Source organism: Coturnix japonica, chromosome 3, assembly GCF_054131305.1.
Source record: "Coturnix japonica strain WE chromosome 3, WE-NBRP24, whole genome shotgun sequence".
Classification (NCBI taxonomy): Eukaryota; Metazoa; Chordata; class Aves; order Galliformes; family Phasianidae; genus Coturnix; species Coturnix japonica.
In genome coordinates, this window is record NC_140665.1 from 65210301 (window position 1) to 65231284 (window position 20984).

The 20984-nt window shown below is 39.3% G+C and overlaps 1 long non-coding RNA gene across 1 annotated transcript; it reads right to left on the bottom strand.

The window, feature by feature from the left end:
- Nucleotides 1–355: 355 nt before the first annotated feature.
- Nucleotides 356–11042, bottom strand: LOC107311795 (uncharacterized). Its single transcript, XR_001554259.2, has 4 exons — nucleotides 10774–11042; nucleotides 7192–7327; nucleotides 2036–2210; nucleotides 356–924 (listed from the first exon to the last, which is right to left on the bottom strand). It is a non-coding gene; the product is annotated as an uncharacterized LOC107311795 (long non-coding RNA).
- Nucleotides 11043–20984: the final 9942 nt, after the last annotated feature.

Consider the following 20984-nt stretch of genomic DNA (forward strand, 5'->3'; position numbering starts at 1 on the left):
ATGTCAGTAGACATTAGTTGACCAAGGGACAGCAATTTTGCTATGTGACTACTTTGAGGTTTAAGAATTTGTTTTTGTTTCATGTTGAAATGAAACCAGAAATGTTCTATCAGTTGTGTGTACTGGTGAGATGAATGTGTCACTTTAATAGGTGGGTGGGGAAGGGATAGGGCAGGCATGTGTAAGACCCAGGTGCAACTTCCTGCTCTACCTGATTCAAGGCAGGGATTTTCCATTGTATGCTAGGGATTTGAACTTGTTTCTCCCACATGTTCATTCAGTACCACATAACCAGCTCTGGAGACTTTCCTTTACATCTTCTCTCTCTTACTGCAACGTGGGATAGTTCAGTGCAATGTTTGGAGGATCTCTGTGAAATATTTTATGTAAGATTTTGTATTCCTCTATTTTATAGCCTGCGAGAAAAATGATGCTTTCATAATTACTGCAAATAAGATAAAAGTTCAAAATGGCCAAGGCATCTAATCATCCTAGGTGCACTTCTCTGAAGGTAGCTGTTGCAGTGTATTTGCTGTAGAGCGAGTGTTATGACAAAACTGCGGGTATGCTGCAGAAGTTCCCTTAAATTCAAGGCACAAATGCTAAAAAAACTGGAAAGGGAACAACAGGAGTTTACCAAGAGAATCAGGAACACAAAACTTGCCAGGGGAAACTGAAAGAACTAGACTAGTTTACCCCAGGGAAAGAGTGGCTATGGAAGCCTAAAACTGCCTTAGAGGGGAGCTGCAATGGAGACTAACTCAACTTAATAGCCTCAGACTTTAATAAATGGCAAAGGACCCAAGATACAATTTGGGAAAGTAACTCCAGACATTAGGAAAAATGTTTTCTTTCCTTAGGAAAATGGCACAGCACTTGAGCTGGTCACCAGAAAAGTTCCATCCTTCATGAGCTGCTCAAGACCTGGAAAGACAAAACCAAGAGTGATCTGATTTTGAATGGGAAGTAATCTTGCACAGAGTGAGAGGCTGGACTTGATGATATTTAGAAGTGTCTTTCAACCAATGTTTCTATTGTTCTATTAATATGGGCACTTTCTGTGGTAAATATGAGAGAAAACTTAGCTGAAAAGAGAAGATAAAGAAGTGTTTAAAGCAGTTGGACATCATCTGAGGATGGTGATACTATGTTGAATTACCATTCTGAACCCTCAAAATGAAGAAAATGAGACCTCTCTGTACAGAAATCTTATTTAATTGTACTTGTGAGATTCTGTATGTTATGCATACTGAAATACTATGGTATCATTGACTAGGTTGAAATTGAAGGTTGGAAACCTTCAGTTAATTTACAACAATGGTATGACTTGGGGGATAGGGAAATGTCTAGTTCTCTCTCTCAGACCATCACAGTTTATCTAGCAACATGAATTATCTCTGCTTATTTTCAGTGCAGCCTGCTGTGAGACTTAAGAGGTGTCCATTCGTTTGGATTACCAACATAAATGGTTATCCAGGGAAGATGAGGACTAGTAGCAACCTCTTGTAGCTTAAGCAAATAAACCTCAGCAACATCTTGGTTGTTTTACAGTCACACCTGCAGAGCTATAACTCATCATGCCACCAAATTCATAAGAAGTTCTAAGCTATTAAGGGATCTATCCATGCTCTGACATCTCAGAATGACATTTCTGATCACGAGATGACATAAATATCTTTGTTTGGACTTCCTGCCAGAGGATTAAGATTGAACCATATAATCTTCAAGTTTATAGATGAACTTACGTGTTAGGAATGTATTGAGGCTATAGTGGAAAATATACAACTGGATATGAAATCAGTTCTGGACTATTGCTTCAGACTGGTCACAATCATTCCAAAGCACCATTCCTCCAGCAGAATCAGAGAACACAGAAGATCCAGGCAGCCCGAATGATCCTGGCTATCTTTTCCTCTGTCTTGAACCACAGCATTTTCTTCCTGCTCATGAAGCTGCTATCTATGTTGATACCTATCTTCATCTACTCATTTATTCAGTCAGTCCAGTTATATATTTGTTATTTATTTGTTCTCACCGAGGCAGATGTTGTGTGGTCGGTTGGTCTCCAGAGTGTTAGGTGAATTACCATCCAAGGAGTTTATCTGAGTTTCTGTATGTTGAGGGCAAACGTCATGAGAAAGCCACAAGATTATCCTTCGTGTTATTGTAGTTTGAAATAGGTTGTAACTGTGGCAAGTATTTGTGTCTTTCTGTAAGAATAAACCACATCTGATAAAGATGACAATCACTATGGTGTTAGAAGGTTAACTGAAAAGGAGGAGAATCAGTGTGAGTCATGCCATCAGGGGAAACAGTTCTACCCACTTATTTTGTTTTGTTACTTGGTGCTTCTCAAAAGGTGCTCCAAGATACTACACAACTCGAGAGATGACTGTGTGCTTTTTGTGTACTGTGGGGTGCCCTTCATCATCTCCCACCAATAGAGGCAATTATTGAGGAGGCACGTAACTTTTCCAAGTTTGACTATAAATCTAAGGCAGCAAACTGGCAAAAAAACCTTGTCCCCTGAGTTATTTCCTGCTGTGGTGTAACAGCAGGAAATACAACACAGATACCGCCTTTTCCTTCTCCCATCTCCTAGCTAGGACTAACCACTCTAGGAACATCTTGTATATTATTATCATCTTTTTTTTTCTTTTGCTAATCCTTTAAATCAGGCAAGCTTCACACCTGGGTGGCCATTCCATGAACATCAGCTGCTTGTTCCATGCTTCTTTCCACTGCAAAGCAGCAGATCCCATTTTTCTTTTATTTCTGTCCAGGGAGATAGCTACCTCTTTGTACAGATGGAAGGCAAAATTAATAGCATGTGTTTTTCTAAAGGCAAGAAAGGAAGCAAATGAAGAAAACCTACTAATCTTCTTTAATTTGCAATTGGATTTCATCCTGTATTTTAAGGCCAGGATTCCACGGACTTCAGAGAAGTTACAGTGATACATGTCACAGATGTACGGCAATTTAGTCCACTGTAATTACTGTCTCTTCTAATTGGCTCAGAATTTCCATGTTTTACTTAAAGATTTTCCTTCCTTTACTTTGCAGCAGGCTTTAGAGCCTGCTAAATCAAGGTCTTTCTGCAAAGCTAGTGTAGATTTTGGGGGAAGTTATAGATGCTTCATCCTGGAGCTTGTATAGATCAGTTCAATTTATTTTGGAGTCTACTGCAAAGGAGTAAAACAGGCCAAACTAGAATAAGAATGATGTCTGCAGCAGGTCTTGCCATCTCCATCTGTATCACGTTTTGTTTCCTTGAAAACGTATATGACAGGAAAATTAGTTTCAAACAATACCTCTGAACATCTGAAAGTATTTGCTTTTTAAAAAAATCTTATTTTAACCTCAAGTATAGTAAATGATAAAAAGGTGTTGGCCAAATTCTAGCCTTGTAATGTGGGTGGTGTCCTTGCACAGGCCACTGTTCATATTCAGTATTCACTTAATTTTCCCTCTGAATTGACAGTCTTACTCCAAACTAGCTCTGTATAATCAGTGTAAGTTCAACTCTATTTTGTCTCAGTGTATTGCAGGGATTAGTCGAATTAGTCAAGGACAAAGTAAGTTATAATCTGTCTGAAGGAGTAGCTGCCAGGTTGGATGATCTTTCCTACTGAAAATTCCCACAGGTCCTCTTTGGGTTCATGCAGTGCAGACAACACTGTAAAGCCTAGCTATTTGCAATAACCATACTCATTCTCACTTCAGAATCCACCTTTCCCATGCCCTCAGATAGTTCAAGATACCTTTACTTTATTCTGTAATTAAGTTATCTATGCTTGAAATCTTGGTCCTTGTTCCTCTGGACTCTGGGTAAGTGAGGAATTGCTAAGCCAGGTCTAAATGCTGAGTTAGATTCAGTCAGCAACCATCGTGACACACAGAGGCAGTAATTTATACACTGACTAAATAGATTCCTAACAGATATTTTTGCTTTTCTCTGTTGAAACTGTGATACATTCTGTACAAGCTTTCAAGTGTACATATCATATTATCACAGTGTCTTTGGGGTAAATCATGCTTGGGTTTCTCACTAAGAACTCACATAAGCAATCTGGCCTGTTTTGTTTGGTAGGCTGATCATCACTCAGGAGCAAGTAGGCAAGTAGACAAAATAAAGTACTACCATAGTATACTGATTGTCAACAGCAAAGAAGTATCTTTTTAGCATTTGATAAATCTGTGGCATCCACAGTTTCACTGCTTTCAGAATTAATTTCTAGAGAGAGATTGTAAGTTACTGCTGATGAAAAGAAAATTACTAATGAGCAATTTCTTTTCTTCTTCATCATGATTTTAATGGTCCATGCAGCAAAGGTGACTGCATAAGAGATGGTTGAATAATGAAGTACTGATACCTCTCACATAAATCTGGGGAATGAAGGCGTAAATCCATTCTTGTAATTCCACTGAGTTCAAAGGGCTTTGTTTGGAACCATCAGCATATTGGTGAAGGTTGAATCTAACTTATCGGTCTTGATCGAAATGGATCCAGTCATCTTGTCAGCATATCTCACTCTCACTTTACTGTGGTACATAATCAACTGTTCTACAAAAGTTACAGAAAGGTCTACTTGCAGCTACAAAGAAACTATTTTATAAAGCAAACATGTGATAGATATGTCCTCATCAGTCTTGAAATACCAGCATATTGTTATTCTGGGGCTAGAAATTTTTCAGAAAGAAAAGGTGTGCAGGAGCAAAATGGTGAACCGGAGCTTAAATAAAATAATAATAATAATGATGATAATGATGATGATGATGATGATAATAATAATAATAATAATAATAAAATCTTAACTACTTTTTAGAACACATTCTTGATATTCTTTTCTCTTAAAAACATTGTCAGAAAGCTCCCAGAATGCATGACATGGGATTATTTTTTCCTACAAGTCTTAATACTACAGTACTAGAACATGTGTCAAGGGGAAAGTGAGTAGAATACTGTAGCAGTCTGTTAACAGGAGTACTTCTTCCTGCCCCACTGACAGAGAGAAACACACATATTTATCTGGTCCTCACAGAATTACAAAGAATGTCTGGGGAAGGCCTGGGAGGAAGCTCAGTGCTTGATTTCTTGTCCCGTGAGAAATCATTCCACTTAACCATAGCCATCAGAGCATCCATTCTTGCTCTCCACTTAGTTTCTGCATTTTTCCTTACAGAATCACAGAACGACCCAGGTTGGAAGGGACCTCAAGGATCATGTAGTTCCAACACCCCTGCCTGGCAGGGCCACCAAACATACACATTTACTAGATCAGGTTGCCCAGGGCCCCGTCCAACCTGGTCTTGAACACCTCCAAGGACGGGGCATCCACAACCTCCCTGGGCAGCCTGTTCCAGGGCCTAACCACTCTCCTAGTGAAGAACTTCCCCCTAACATCCAACCTAAATCTTCCCTCTTTTAACTTAAAACCATTTCCCCATGTCCTGCTATTGTCAGCCCTTTCGAAGAGTTTACTCCCCTCCTGGGTGTAGGTTCCCTTCAGGTACTGAAAGGCTGCCATGAGGTCACCTCGCAACCTTCTCTTCTCTAGGCTGAACAAGCCCAACTCCCTCAGCCTGTCCTCATAGGGGAGGTGCTCCAGCCCCCTGATCATCTTCGTAGCCCTCCTCTGGACCCTTTCCAAAATCTCCATATCTTTTTTGTACTGAGGGCTCCACACCTGGACACAGTACTCCAGATGGGGCCTCACAAGAGCCGAGTAGAGAGGGACAATCACCTCCCTATCCCTGCTGACCACCCCTCTCCTGATAGAGCCCAGGATCCCATTTGCTTTCCGGGCTGCCAAAGCGCACTGCTGGCTCATGTTGAGTCTTTCATCCATCAGGACCCCCAGGTCCTTCTCTGCCGAGCTGCTCTCAAGGACCACTCCTCCCAGCCTGTACAGGTGCCTGGGGTTCTTCTGGCCCAAGTGCAAAACCTTGCACTTTGCCGTGTTGAACCTCATTAGGTTCACCCGAGCCCAGCTTTCCAGCCTGTCAAGGTCCCTCTGAATGGCATCCCTTCCTTCCACTGTATCAACCGCACCACTCAGCTTGGTGTCGTCAGCAAACTTGCTGAGGGTGCACTCAGTTCCTTCATCGATGTCATCAATAAAGATGTTAAAGAGCACTGGTCCCAAGACAGACCCTTGGGGAACACCGCTCATTACCAGGCTCCACCTTACATCATTCATCATGTTCTCATTTAATTTCTCCACTCCTAAGCACCCTCCCAAATATGACAACTATTCCTTACTAAAGCCCATTTCACACAAAGTTCTTGCCTTACTGTATGAAAGTAGGAGTAGACCATCAAAGGGTGTTGGTTCCTCTCACAGACCCTGCTGGTCTCTGTTTGGGTTATACCTTATGATTCAGATTTTCACCAGTTTAATTTCTCCTTAGTGGATCACAATAAAATGTTTTATCCCTTCATTTTCTACTGCTGTCACTCTACAGTATACCCTCTCAAATTGGTTATTGAATGAAACTAGCGTTCTGGAAAATCATTTAAATTCAGTGTACATTACACAAGTCAGATGTTATTTAACTTTCATTTCTAGGCCTTCTAAAGAATTGCACAGAAAGGAGAGACTGAAGAGCTGCTCTGTAAATACAGCAGTGGGGAAGAAGTTCCAAGCCTCTGTGAGTAAAGCATTTTCTAATGTCAGAGATATAATTGCAGGTTTGAACTGATGTAGAAGTACTGTTTGTGAATTTCAACTGTCCCTCATGTGAGCTATTTCCACACAGTGCATGAGCATATGCAATACTTAAATTGCTATCTGCCCTAAGGAAGTTGATGGTCTTGACTGCTCTTCATTTGACTGTTCTACATCTAGTTTGACTGAAAGTGATGATTTTGGGGGTTCATGATTTATACTTTTTCCTCTCCTTTTTCCTCTTTTAAGGACTTTCCTCCAGCTTACCTTGGTCTGCAGGGCTAAAAAAGCACAATATCAATATTGTTTGAAGTTTCACCTTTCTTGGCACAACTAACTATATACATCACAAGGATTCATTCTGTTTCTACATTGTTTTAGCACTAGTATAAGACCCACACTCAAAACTTTATAATCAGGAGGAAGAGGAAATCCCTGCTTATGACAAAAATGACAGAAGGACATACTTTAGGGGAAAAAACCCACTTTTTCCACCTGATACTGAAATTAGAAAATTACTTACCAAAGTAAGAAGTTGTGGGTCTGATCTTGTTGGTATTCTAGTGAAAGGAGTGACCTTGGTGATCTTCTAAAATGTCAAGCAGTCTTTCTCCTTTCTGAGACAGTGATACTCAAGACATAAGTTTATCATTGATTTTCTATGAATACAAATGCAAATAAAACCTTATCACTCAAATGTTTGAAGGGAAAAAAAAAATTAGGTGGATGGAATGTATTTTTCCAATAACAACTATACGGGCTATACTGCCAGATTACTTTGAATCCAGATCTTGGTGGCAATTAGTTACATGGGACTTTGGGGGTTGCATTTTTAATGATCAGCTTGTGTTTCTAGTCTTCAGTGGTGCAGAAGAAAGGTGAAAAGTTTGGATAGAATACTCCCTACTGGCTTAGAAATTAGAAAACAATTAACAGAGTGTAAGATTTTTTTAGTGCTGTTTCCTAGATTTCCCTAAACTATTATTTTTTTACATATGGGAGTGACTGTATCATTAGCTCATTAAACTACTTTGCTTCAAACAGTATGTAAGTTAGAATTTCAGGAGACTATACTGAAAGGAACTATATTTTTCATATTAAAAAATCCCGTACAGTTGTGCAACTGTAAACCAGTGACCTGTTTGAATCTGTCTTATCTTAAATATATCATTTGGAATGTCGACTCTCTGAGATATTCTCCATCCTTTAATGGCTTCATTGAGAGTCATCCCTCTGCCCATTTATGAGTACAAGGAAAAATAGGAATTAGTGAATCACTGGCACATGATTTTTACATGGGAAAAAAAACATGTTGTTGCCCAGTGCACGCTTTTTTTCCCATAAAGAATAAAACATTGGGAAATGTGAACATGTGGGTGCTGCCCACAAAAATGCAGTGAATTATTTTTCATTCTTCACTGTTTTCTGTTTGAACACTTTAAACAGTAATAAAAAGTCCTACCACTTAAATACTGCAGTGTAACACATTATACATTCTACTAATAAAAATGTATGTACACTTAAATCAATATACATCTCTTTAACTAATACAGTTTACTGTTACACTTAATTTGCAGCTGTTAACTGCTCTAAGTTATTAAGAATTGTTTTTTCTGGCATCTGTGGCTTTTTTACATCAAGTGTTACTTCCCTAAGCCACTTTATTAACATCAAAAGAAGGTGAATTATTTAAGGATTAGAATGAAACACCTCATACTAACAATTGTTAATTGACTTCAGACTAGTATTTTGGCAATACTTAATGTAGCTGCTGTACTTTACAGTAGATGGTAGCCAGAAATAGCCATTGGATCTGCAAACCTATGATTCCTGAAATTCCTCATTCAATGGAAAACTCACGATGTACTGAACTTGCAATGAGAAGAGGAAGAAATATAGGTACTTTTCAGTGGAACAGAATCACAAGTCAGTGATTCCTTAAATCCTCTTCTATCTTGTGGTCATCATTGGATAGATAGATGATTCTCTATGAAATCATATCTCCATATGTGTCCTTTTCCAAGTTAATACAAATTCCAACAAGGTTTGGTTTTTCAGAATTTCTGAGGAACATTCAATCCAGTATGAAAAAAGTCAACCCCTGCAGTTGGTATAGAACACCTTCCATGAATGGCATTATCACATACTACACACCCTCTGTATTTCACACTCTCAGATGAAGCCAGTTGTATGGTCTTTCTATGCTGCTTTGCAGTGTAATTCTTCCTGTGGCTTGAACCAGTTCAAAAATGGTAAACTCAAAAAAACCTCTGCTTCAGTGAAATATGTGTGGTGCACAAGAAGCGTAAGTGTCTGCTGAGGGCTCTCTGGAGAGTTTACTGAGTGTTTTATTAGTGCTGCCTTCAGCTACCGAGGAGTTCAAGGTGGTGTTTTTGAGGCTGATGACCAGTCACTTGTTGCAACTTTATGGGAAGGTTGAGCTTGTTGCTTTAAAGTATGCTAGCTAGCTTTGTAGCATGATCTACCTGGTAAGGCTCTGCAAAAGCCACCAGCTGCAATTTGCATTGGTTTTGGAAAATTGAGCTGGTGTACTTACTTTGCAGTACAGTGGGACATCCCCTCTACTATTTGTACTCTTGAGTTTCAGTGTGGTGTGAACCTTAAAACTCAAAGTGAAACTGGCCATAGACATGCTGACGTCATTGTTGTGGTACTGCTGGTACAGACTGAAGCATCTCCAGTACCAACCAGAGGCTTTGCAGGAGCCATTTCCAGCTTCTGCAAAGGGTAGGCTTTGGCCAGTGATGCTGCTATGGGTCAAATGCCTGCCTCCAGCCCTGTATGCTTACAGGTACACCTCATGACTTTTACAGGATTCCTGAGATTATGTATCTGATTTCTCTGAAGATGTGAGCTGTGTGGAGGAAGAAAACTGAAAGACTGGAGAAAATAAGTTTGCTAGAGTCTTTTCCTGAGTCATCAGTAATAAGAAGGATTTCTTGTATAGGGATTCAAAATAAAGTAGATTCACCATCTCTGTGTTTTGAAGAATTTTTACAACATAGTTAACACAAAGATAATTTCAGTTTGTGGTAGTCTCATTTTGTTTTGTATCCAAGAGCCTGAAATGCTTTATGATTACCTTGAGGTAATCTACAACTTTAGTGGGTTTAAAGGCTAATGAGATGATGACTTTACTCTTAAGCTAGTTTCGAATTAAGAATTTCTGATAAGGATATAAATATGTTATAAACAGGCAGTGAAGAAGTAGTTTTCTTCACATACATCCAATGAATGTTAAGTAAGAGAAAAACTCACATAAATTAAATTGAATTTCACTGCATTTTAATATTTCCTTTTCTTTTTTTTTTCTTTCCTAGCAAAACAGTAGAACAACTATTCCGATCTTCAGTTTTTTAACAAGTATCAGAACTGCTACCAATGAAAAGTGCATATTTTGATTACAAACTGTTTTTCATAAGAATACAGGACGTCGTGATGATGTTTCCCAGCATTACTACTTTATTTGTCTAAAAAATGAATTCTGCTTTACAGATAATTCTCAGATTCTTAATGCTACAAATTATTGCATTTCCTCTACTACTGCTTCACATTTTCTTTACTCCAGTTCCACAACAATTGAAACAGTTGCTTTTTATTCTACTCCTCATTAAAAAAAGGCAGACAAATAAAAGGAAATTTCACTAGTAGTAGAGAGTACCAGACTTTCCATCTTGTTAAGTCAGAATATTCTACAACTGCAGAGCAAACCAAGTTACAGCTAGAGTTACTGTTTTTATTAGAGAGGACCCTCAACTTAGTTTTTAGAATCAAAGAACAAATTTTCAGTAAATATGCATGCACAGTTCCTCTTAATTTTGTCTCTGTAAGGATCTGATACAGAGTTTAACTCCTGAACAGTAGATGTGAATATGTCTGATCTGCATTTTGAACTGAGATAGAGTTCATCTTTATGAATTGTATCAATAAGCCAAGGAAACCTGATCCATTAACTCTCACTTGTAGGATACAATAAATATCAAACAATTCTGCCTCCTCGAGTGCTTCACAAGATACCATACTTACTGCTATATGATCAGTGAAAAGAAACAAATCTGAATTCTCTTGATACTCAGCACCTTACCAGAAGAAAAGGCCAATTCCTGCTTGTAATTCAGTTGATTTTTAGTATCTAACTGAACGTGTCTCTGGTTCTTGCGCTGACTGCAGGACTTCGGGGTCTTGTAAGGAACTCTTGCTGTGTTTGTTCTTTCCATAATTGTCCTCAACAAAATCATTAACAGGGCAACCGCATCTCAGGCCAGATTTCAAACAGAGTGAGTACATCACTGACCACAAGAGAAAAACAGACAGCTGCCTGGAAGCAGAGCAAGGGGAACTTCATGGACATGCACACTCATGCACACTGATGAGCACACACTCAGGCATGAGCAAACATACTGAGCACTAACAGATCCTCTGGAAGCTTTCATTTCTTTTCAGGCTTCCAGGAAGTCAAGAGGAGAAGCAGCTTTGAATTTTCACCCAGACAGGCAAGAAGGAGAAGAGCGCGGGTGATGGAGTGGGAAATTTTGTGTGTGATGGAGTCAGCCTCACAAGACAGTCTAAGACCAGGGTAGTCATGGGGAGGTCTCACTTTGGCTGACTAGTTACTTTTTCACATGCTGGTTCAGAATGATCAATTGAGTTTGCTACCCACCATATTTGTGGGTATCAGTGTGATAATGCAGTGAAAATCCCAGCCTATGGTCTGTGAGAAGGAAGACAAGAATGAGTTTTGAAGGTCAAAGCTTTGCATGTCCGTGATCACATGGGCATGACCATCTCACATGTTAGGGGAGTGCAAGCTTCTCAGCCTATGTTAATGAGAAGACTCAAACCTGGCAGATTTGTGGCAGTTATAAATCTGTCCATCACCAGATCTTTCTGCCTGATTGCTCAGGCCAACTGTTTTTGAACAAGCAGAAAGAATCTTTGCCACGTGATTGCTACTCAGACACCATCTCTGTAATTTAGATTATGAAAGGCCTGTGGTGACTTTCAGGTTTTGTCATCAATAGCATGTTTTTAGCGTGGGTGGTGTATCTGTGCCAAGCCCAGTACATCATGATGAGGGAGCATGAACTGTTTCAGATAGTTTGCTATAACTTTGCCATGCTTAATTAAACCACAGATTAATCCAATAGGAAGAACAATCTGAAGCATATCTTCACTGCAGAGCCTGAATACTATAAAAATGGTAAGTCATCAGGTGCAGAACTCCCAGACATGGAGGCCTGACTCTATTGGGAAAAGGAGGAGGTAAAGTACCCCATGACTCCTGCCACAATGGACACAATGAGGCTCCCCTCAAAGTCTTATGGGAGAATCAAATGCCTAAAACTCATCTCCTGTAGCTTATTTCTGGGAAATTAGCCTGAAGTAATGAGTTTTATTGGTCCTCCCTGCAGATGCAAAAAAGACCATTCTCAAACCTACCCTTTTCCTATCTCTGTGTCTCTATTGGATGTTGCAATAGCTTTCTGGGCTGTTCTGCCTGACAGTTTTTGGGCATCTGGATGAATGTACAGAGACGCTCTCAGTTTCCACATATCAATGAAATTTTGGCTAGTTTTTGTGCTCTTTTCTTCTTTCCTTAATTGCCAGACCTCGCTTTAATTGATAATAGCAGAAGTGCTTTAGTGGTTGGGTGGTGAGCACCAGTCAGTTCAGACAGAAGAACTGAATATCATTAGCTAAAGTGGAGGGTATAAACGTAACACCATAATAAACCTGATCTTGAGATCAATCTTCTGGAGGAACAAACATGTCACAAGACTGAACTGACTAAGCTCTGATCCCCGCATTGAATGGCCTTTGATGGTGGTGTATCAAAGAAGGAAAGGCAGGATGACACAGTTTCCTGCAAGTACAAATTTAATGATACCACACAGTGTAGCTCAGAGAAATGGGAGGTGGTGAAATGCTCCTTGTTGGACTCCATTGGGCAGTGCTCCGGATATTGGTCAATACTCTACGAACAAAAACAAACTCCAGTTTGTTCTAGAAAATGAGGAATGCAGTACAGAAAACTGGGTCTATGCCACAGAAAGCACAGTGATATTGGTGACTAAGAAGTTTATACCATATTGAGTAATACTGCTCTGCGAGGCAATGCAGGAAAAGGAACAATTTAGCACAGTGCATACGCACATTTATAGAAAATCAGCTTAGTGGAAACTGCCAGAGGAACAGTACTGATGGACTTGCATTATGTGAACACAGCAGCAAAGTAAAACACTGCTGAGAAACAGACTGGTGCTGATCTCAGCTACTGTGCACAGATTAAACTTTTATTAAGACAAGTCAACTAGCTCTGGTAGCAGCTTGGAAACTGCCTACTACAGTTTTACGATCTAAGAACTGCTCCCTCTTCTGTTGCTCTTTTTGTGAGTCAGAGTACAGTGAATGAGTACTCCAGAGATTTAGGGGCTTAAAAATACAGAAATAAAGGTATAGCTTCTCTGTTCTTCTTTTCCAGTGGAGCTGCATGCATGGGCTGGAGAAATGTGTGATTGCAACAAGTGATTTGGCAGTGACTTTTGTAGGTTAAAAAGATAATTGCCATGTTGGGCCACATTGTCCTTGCAGTTGTATTCACCTTTCACTGAAGTCATATAGATTTGCCTGGGGGGAATAAGATGGTATGAGCTCACTCCCACCATTTCTCAGAGGTAGAGAAAGGAGAAAAAATCGTACTTTTTTCTTTTCAGACTGAAAATATTTTCCCTACTTCCCAGCTGACAGCTATGTTGTGTCCAGCTGCTGCTGAGTCACAGGCTTGATTTTTCACCTATGAGCTCTTTTTTTCTGCAAAGTAGTGGTTTGGTGAGGAATCTATCCTGAAAAATTCCAGTTGAGAAGACATCACACGCTAAGATCACACTGGCTTGAAACAGATTTTCTTTTTTTTTATAAGGCTAGCTTTTCACACTGATTGTTTCAAGAATGGAACAGTGGAATGTGCTCTTACAAATTAAGCAAAGAAAAATTGGTGGGAAAAGGTAATATCTTTTTTACTCAAATGGGTGGAAAAACATGAATTCAAGGCAGATCACTTCTTAGAAGCAAACGCATTCATAAAATATGGGTTATGATAAGGCTGGCTGCATTCTGTTTCATTTTTTCATAAGCAGTTTTTGCTCATGTGAATGTGGTGATGCCAATTTATCGCTCTTCATAGGTGTACATAAAGTAACATGTTATATGCCATTCTCAACTCTGCTATTTAAAGGAATTTACTCAAGGTCTTATTAGGGTTAGGGTACTATGGTTAGGTTAGGCTGTGGTTGGACTTGATGATCTTCAAGGTCTTTTTCAACCTGAGTAATTCTATGATTCTAAGATTTATTTTGGGAAAAGAAAAATAGAAAGCAATTATTTATTTCTGGTTCATGCATTAAGAAAAGAGAAGGCTGAGTATCATCAGTGTTGTCCTTTTACCATGTATGTAGATATATCTGTGTTGCACATTGTGGCTTCTAAATCACTTGCCAAGCTGACTGTAGGTTATATACTCAAAACTCAGAAAGGCAGTATATGTGAAAAAATAATTCCAGATAACTTACATGTATGATGTAAAGTATTTAAATAGAACATGTACAAATATGATAGTATATACCGTACAAAAATACTACCTATTTTGCTGTAAAATTAATTATGGATCAGTACTTACAGATGGTGACGTATCGCCTTACATATTTCCAGCAGCACTATTGCTATTCAGTTCCACCATGATAATATAATGCTCCAGTTGATATGAGAACCTGTAATTAAAAATTTCAATGGTAAATGCTGTAACTGCAGAGTAAGAGACTTGTCCTGAAAAGCCTAAACAGCTGCAGGAGTGCATTCAATACAGTTTATGCTAATAATTGTTGAAGGACTTGCATGCATAGGCTGGAGCCATGGGCAAATCTTACGCTCAGGTCTATAGCTTAACTGTCGATATCTGCATGACAGCAAACAATCTGCATTTCTGTCTGCATGTTACATCTCATCACAGACTATGTCCATGCATGTAGCAGATGTTATTTTCAGTGCAAACACTCATTTTGAACCTACATGGCTTTCAAGCTGACCGTGCCAGCAGCTGCATTTTGTTATGCCTTTTTCAACAAATAAAATAAACTTAACTGCATGCTCCAACAGCACAATCTGAAAAGAGGGTCCTGCTGATTTTTTGCATTTTCACTGAAATGTTACTGAATAACAGCTGAATTTTCTGCTGACTTCTCACTCATATCAATTCCCAGTGCAAACTTTCATAAATATGTCCAGATATATTAGTGAAAATATGCGCAAATAATCAATTAAACACTCCATTTGTTTTGATTCTTTTGCTATTCACAGCACTCTGCGGGATTTTAATTTTCTAGATGTGTGCAATAAAAGAAGGCTTTTCAATTAATCCAAAAATCTATCCTTCACTTGCTGAATGTGGCAAACAATTACATTTAATTTACTTCATCCCATATTTATTTTTGCTGATTAGAGCATTAGGGAAGAGGAGGCTCAGGGCAGAACTTACAGCCCTCTACAATTCCCTGAAAGATGTTTGTCGTGAGGTAGGAGTTGGCCTGTTCTCCCATGTAACAGAGGTAGGATGAGATGGAATGACCTTAAGTTGCACCAGAAGTTCAAGTTGGATATTAAGAAAAAATTATTCCCAGAAAGAGTGGTGAGGCACTGGAACAGACTGCTCAGGAAGGTGGTGGAGTCATTGTCCCTGGAGCTGTTCAAGAACAATGTAAGTGTGGCCCATGTAATATAGTCAGTGGGCAGGGTGGGGAAGGGCTGATGGCTGGACTAGGTATCTTAGAGGTCTTTTCCAGACTTTATGATTCTATGATTCTATTCTATGATTTTATGTAATCTGTAGATCTTATTGACCTTAGGTATTCACATGAATGCGTATGTCAGTAAAATAGACCAGAAATTAGAAGTAAGGGGAAGAGAAAAAGAGAGGGAAGGCTGGCAGATTTTATTTATGTGAATTATGCTGTTTATGCACCATATCTACCTCCAGATAAATGCCATCAGCTAAACTAATCAGCCTGATTATGATGTGAAGCTTCTAAATATACCTTGGGCTTCAAAGTGTTACAAGGAGACTGGATAAATGAAGCTTTATTTTAAATCACAAGTAATTTTTTGGAGTTAGCATATTGCAACATATATTCACAAAAGGAACCAGATTAACAGGTAACTAAACCTTGATCCACTGTAAACTGCATTACTCTTCCTTAGACATGGCTAGAAGGGGCCAGCATTCAGCATGAAAGGATAGCTTGGTCCCTGTTCCCATCAAACCCTTGACATCTCTGAGAGACTGCCAACAAAGATACCCATTATGGAAACAATTTAGTGCACAGAGAAGTACTTACCAGGAATTAAACTGAGATCACCAAACACATTTTACAGTGGAGACCAAAAAGTCATTTTGCTGAGGCGATTTTAGGTCACTACCAACTAGATCTAATTCAAGAAAGCAACCATTAAGATAACAGTCTCTACATCTCATCATCCAACTCCCCAGGGCATTCAGTCTCAGAGTTCCTTTTCTGTTATAAACATAATTCCTTTGTAAGATAAGAGGATTCAGTAATCCAGTAAAAGATTAGAAACAGAAACAATGCAGAAAAGCATTTGAAATGTTTTACAGCAATACATAAAGTGCAGTGTTCATGTGAAGAAGAGTGAAGAAGCTCCACCAGTACTCCATAATGCAAGAGATTTCCCCATGGGGGAGCAAGGATCTCTCCTCCAAGAGAGATTGTCTGTAAGCAACGCATACTACGTTGTATAGTATAAAAGTGGAGTGTACCTTCAATCTAATCATATAGTGTGTTTCAGCTTTTGCAGGGAACTGTGTAGGTCTTTTTTTCACCTGTTTGTATTTACAAGAGAAAGGTTTGTGTTTTTTTTTTTTTCCTTCTGATTATTTACTTTCTAGACTAGGAGGTAATGGCCAAGAGACATTACAAATGAAATATAAAGCAAATGTGTTTCTGTCTAGTAATGCAATGTGAAATCTTATATATTCTTCAAAACTAGATCACACACAGTCTATCCTATGTATATAATTAAATGAGTCGGTAGTTAGAAATATTAGAGAGATTACTTACCCAATGTCATGCCAGTAGATGACCACATTCCAGCATTTTATTTTAGCTCTCTTCCATCACTTCTGGAGAAAGTCTTTGTTGGCCCTGATTTTACCATGTTATAGATAGCAAAAACAACAACAACAACAAAAAGTCAGCCAAGTCTACCTACCTATTTTACCACTGAGAATTGTGAGGGACAATCCTTCATGACATGTCTCAGTCCTCAATACCCCAGTATTACTGATAACATGCTGGCTAATCTCTAGAGGAGGCTAAAGCAAGAACATTTGCCTGGTTAGCCATATATACAGCAATGAGGAGGATAGATAGGTTTAGTTATTATGTGTGGTAATAGTCAAACAAGATATTGTGAAGTGTTCTGTTGTTGTTTTTTTCAGTAAAAGTTAATGTTTATAAAGTAAATGTGTACAGTAGGTAATTTAGAGAGGTGAGACAGAACTCTGAATTTGAACCCAAATACTGTCATCATACAATATTGAGAAGGCTTTGGATATTTAGTACTTTTTAATGTGGAGTTCATAATTTAGAGTACATAGAGTTTTGCCTATTAATAGGGGTAAATTTGAAGTCTGATTAGCATGTAAATACAGATATGGAGTTGAAGTCCAAAGTTTGAAATCAGGTCTGTCTTTTGCTTTTACAGTGGAACAATACAGATAATTTGATTAGGTAACATTCCGTGTTTACTTAATCCAGAAGAAAGTACCCAGTGACCAATGACTATAAGTGACAAGTTAGTTCACAGTAAGAGGTATTTATTCAGCTCCTCTTCTGGCATCAGATATATTTCCAACAAGAAAAATATCCAACATGTGTAAGACTGATGAGGAAACTAATAAGTCATACATAGAGCATTTATTGGCCACAGTGGTGGGGAAAAGTAGTTGGCTCTCCCTCACTAGAATGAGATCAGACTGGGGAAAAAGAGAGAGAGAGAGAGAGAAACTAAGTGGACTTACTAAGTGCAGCAGTCTCATCTCAGTATCATATTTGGTGATGTTGCAACAAATGACAATCACAGTGATATAGCATGTTCTTTCTGAAAGAAACCAAACTCTACAGTGCTCATGCTCTGTCAGAGCTATTCCATTCGCAGTAAGTCACCTCTAACTTTTTTTCAGAATGAAGTTATAAATCAGTCTGTCTTCTGTAAGACATTTTGGAAGCTCTCTTCCTTCCTAGAAAAAGCCTTTTGCCATTTTTTTGAATCTTGAATAAGTCACTGAAAGCATTTTTTCAAACAGCACTTCCTTCCATTTGCTTGCTCATTTGTGGTTAAAATATATTTATTCACTCAGTAGCTCTCATTCTGCCAAAGAGAAAACATGCAAAATAGTCCTCTAAAATAAACTACAGAGCTACAAAAGGCAATTTCTGTTATACCCTTTGTAAACCTGGAGATAACCACAAGATGTTTCATCTCTGGTTTACTTGTTAGATGACCTCAATGGACAACAAGGAATCTGAAGTGTTGTGAGGCCCCTAAACTTCTCTTTGTATGCCACCTTCACCAGTGAATGCAGACTCAATCTAATATTAGTTAAAATAGAAATAAATCGAAAGCATTAGTAAAGTGGGCTATGATATATTTCACTCTAATCAATAATGTCAGCGTCATAGTTTAGCATATTTGATAGGAAAGGAGAACAAGTAATCGGATAGAGTACAGGAGACAGATGGATTTCTTTGGTGTTTTTGATTGTTACCACATAGTTTTATAGGCCACGTTTGTGTCCTTCAAGCTTTAAAACAAATACCCAATGGGAGCTGCTGTTGAGATCAATCACCAACCCTGCCAGATTTTCAAATGCCAGTCGTAATCTTGCCCAGCAGGAGTTGATGGAGCTAAGCAGAAAATGTCAGTGTCTAGCAGGAATGATGACCCAAGACCAAGGATTTAGGACTCTGGGTATAAGGAATGGTTTTCCACAGCAAGAATATATTCATCACACAAAAAATCTTGAAACATTTATTTGACAAAAAATTTTGATGGAGAAATTATCACTTGCTAGAATCAACCTTTGATAATATGAAGTTGGAAAAGTTAGACAGAACATTTCAGCTTCCAGAGACTAAGCTGTTGGAATGGTAAAAGGTTTTGCAAGCAGCTCTGTGGCATGAAATGCCTTTGACAATATGAACACTTCACATCACTTGCCCTGCCTTTCTCTAATGATTTTTAACGGAAGCATTGAAGGTGATTCCAACTGTCCCATCCAAGTGTTTCTCTCTTCCTGTTACTGCTTCATGTAGGTTGCAGTAAAGCTAAGCACTGCAAACATGCCCAACAGGTTCTACCTTTGGGGAGCAGTCAGGACCTGATTTCCTGGCCTAAGCATGTCACCTATGGTGACAGTTTGTCTGTAGGAGTGTTTTGGTGCCCCTCACCTCCCTGGACAAAACACCCTCTTCCCTTTTCCTGCTAGTGGCATTGCACTTTGATGAACAAAGAACAGACATATCTCTGTGGCAGATGCACAAGAAATTACACAAGAAGGAGTGTAACAAAGTATTTCTATCTCAAATTTCTGAGGAAATCCTGTTTGCTGAGGTCAGTTTTGCCATGTACACAACTCTCACCACTTCGAGGGTGATGAAGTGCAAGCTCTGTCATCAATCTAGGGGCAGTTGTCCCAGCCTCACAAAGGGTGGAGGAGGACAGTGGAGATGGACACTCTGTGGTGATGCACTTGTGCCTGCATCATGTTGGGTAGATGTGTGTGCTACCTTGGGTTTGGGGAGGCCAGATGTTCTCTGGCACGGCAGTCAATTTTGTGTCTCAAGGAGACAAGCCCAGCCATCTGCCTTCACAAGCATACTAAATGCTGAAGGAAGGCAAGAACTGTGGACATTTTGCAAGGGAATTTATGTAACCAGTGACTAGCGTAGCTTCCCCCAACCAGCTTCCACAGTATTCAATGTAAAATACGAGTTCTTAAAAATTACGGGGTCTTTTCCTCAGGAATGCAGGCTGTAGGCTATTTGATTTTTACTGTGTTTCACTTGGTTTCACAGCAGTAGGTCTCCTTGTCTAGCCATCGAGATGTTTTCTACCAAACGGTAAAGCCACAATAGGCCTGGAAGAGGCGCTCATCACAGAAAGAACAAAGGCCCAAGGACAGCCAAGGAAGATTTCTGCATCCTTTGATGAAAGCCTCAGATGGAAAGGCAATGTCGTGCTTTGTGTGCTTGCCCAGGCAGGCTGCCAAGGGTAAGCAGTTCAGCTCTCTGACTAAGGGAAAGTAAATGTATCACTAGGCCCGGTCATGGAAATGTGACCCTTCCAGAGTCACTTTTGCAAGATTGTGAATACTAATGTAAACGTGGGTAGGAGTTGCTTGCTGATGCGGGGTAATAGCGCCAGGGTGATGAGGAGTCCATGAGGAATGCTGTCCTTGCTCTGGAAGGAACAGTGGGAACTCTGATTATTACAATAGAAGAAAGCCCAATATTGAACATATGTCTGAGGTTTCAGAAATTACAGCCCAATCACGTGTACCCAACTGGATCCAAAACTCTAAAACCCATCCACTCCACCAACACAGAAACTGGCAAATGGTGACAGCAATGGTCATGCTAGGAACTTCAATTAGAAAGGGAGTAGGGTCACACTCTGCCTTTTTCCCTTGCTTTCACCTTCTCCTTTTCTTTAGCTACTGCTTCCAATTTTGGCAATGTCAGATTTCTGATTATACTCACCTCTTCTTCCTCCCTCTTCAGATCATTATAGTATCTCAGCTCTTGCTCTCATTATTAGAGCTCCAATTATAAGCTATTTAAATGGGCTGGGACAGGTACAGTTCCTCATAATTACACACCATTTCCCCACCCTGAGCAGCAGCCAAGTCTTTGTGCTCTGCCACTTATCACAGTGTGATTAAAAATAGTTTTATAAGACTATGCTAAGCAGAGCTAAATCCCGTTCTTCCCACATTAAAAGCATATGCTCTAACAGACAGAATCAGATTGAAAAAATTTATTGAGTTAATTTAGATGCATACAAGCTTTACAAGGACCAATTTACATCTGTGTTTAAATAGGACTGGCAGTAGTTCCAGATTTAGGAAAATATTGTTTTAGCATAGACCAAGTCTTCTTGTACAACATTACAGTGTCCTTAAGTTCCATTCCTGGCACCAGGGTAATCATTAGAAATCTGTGTGGA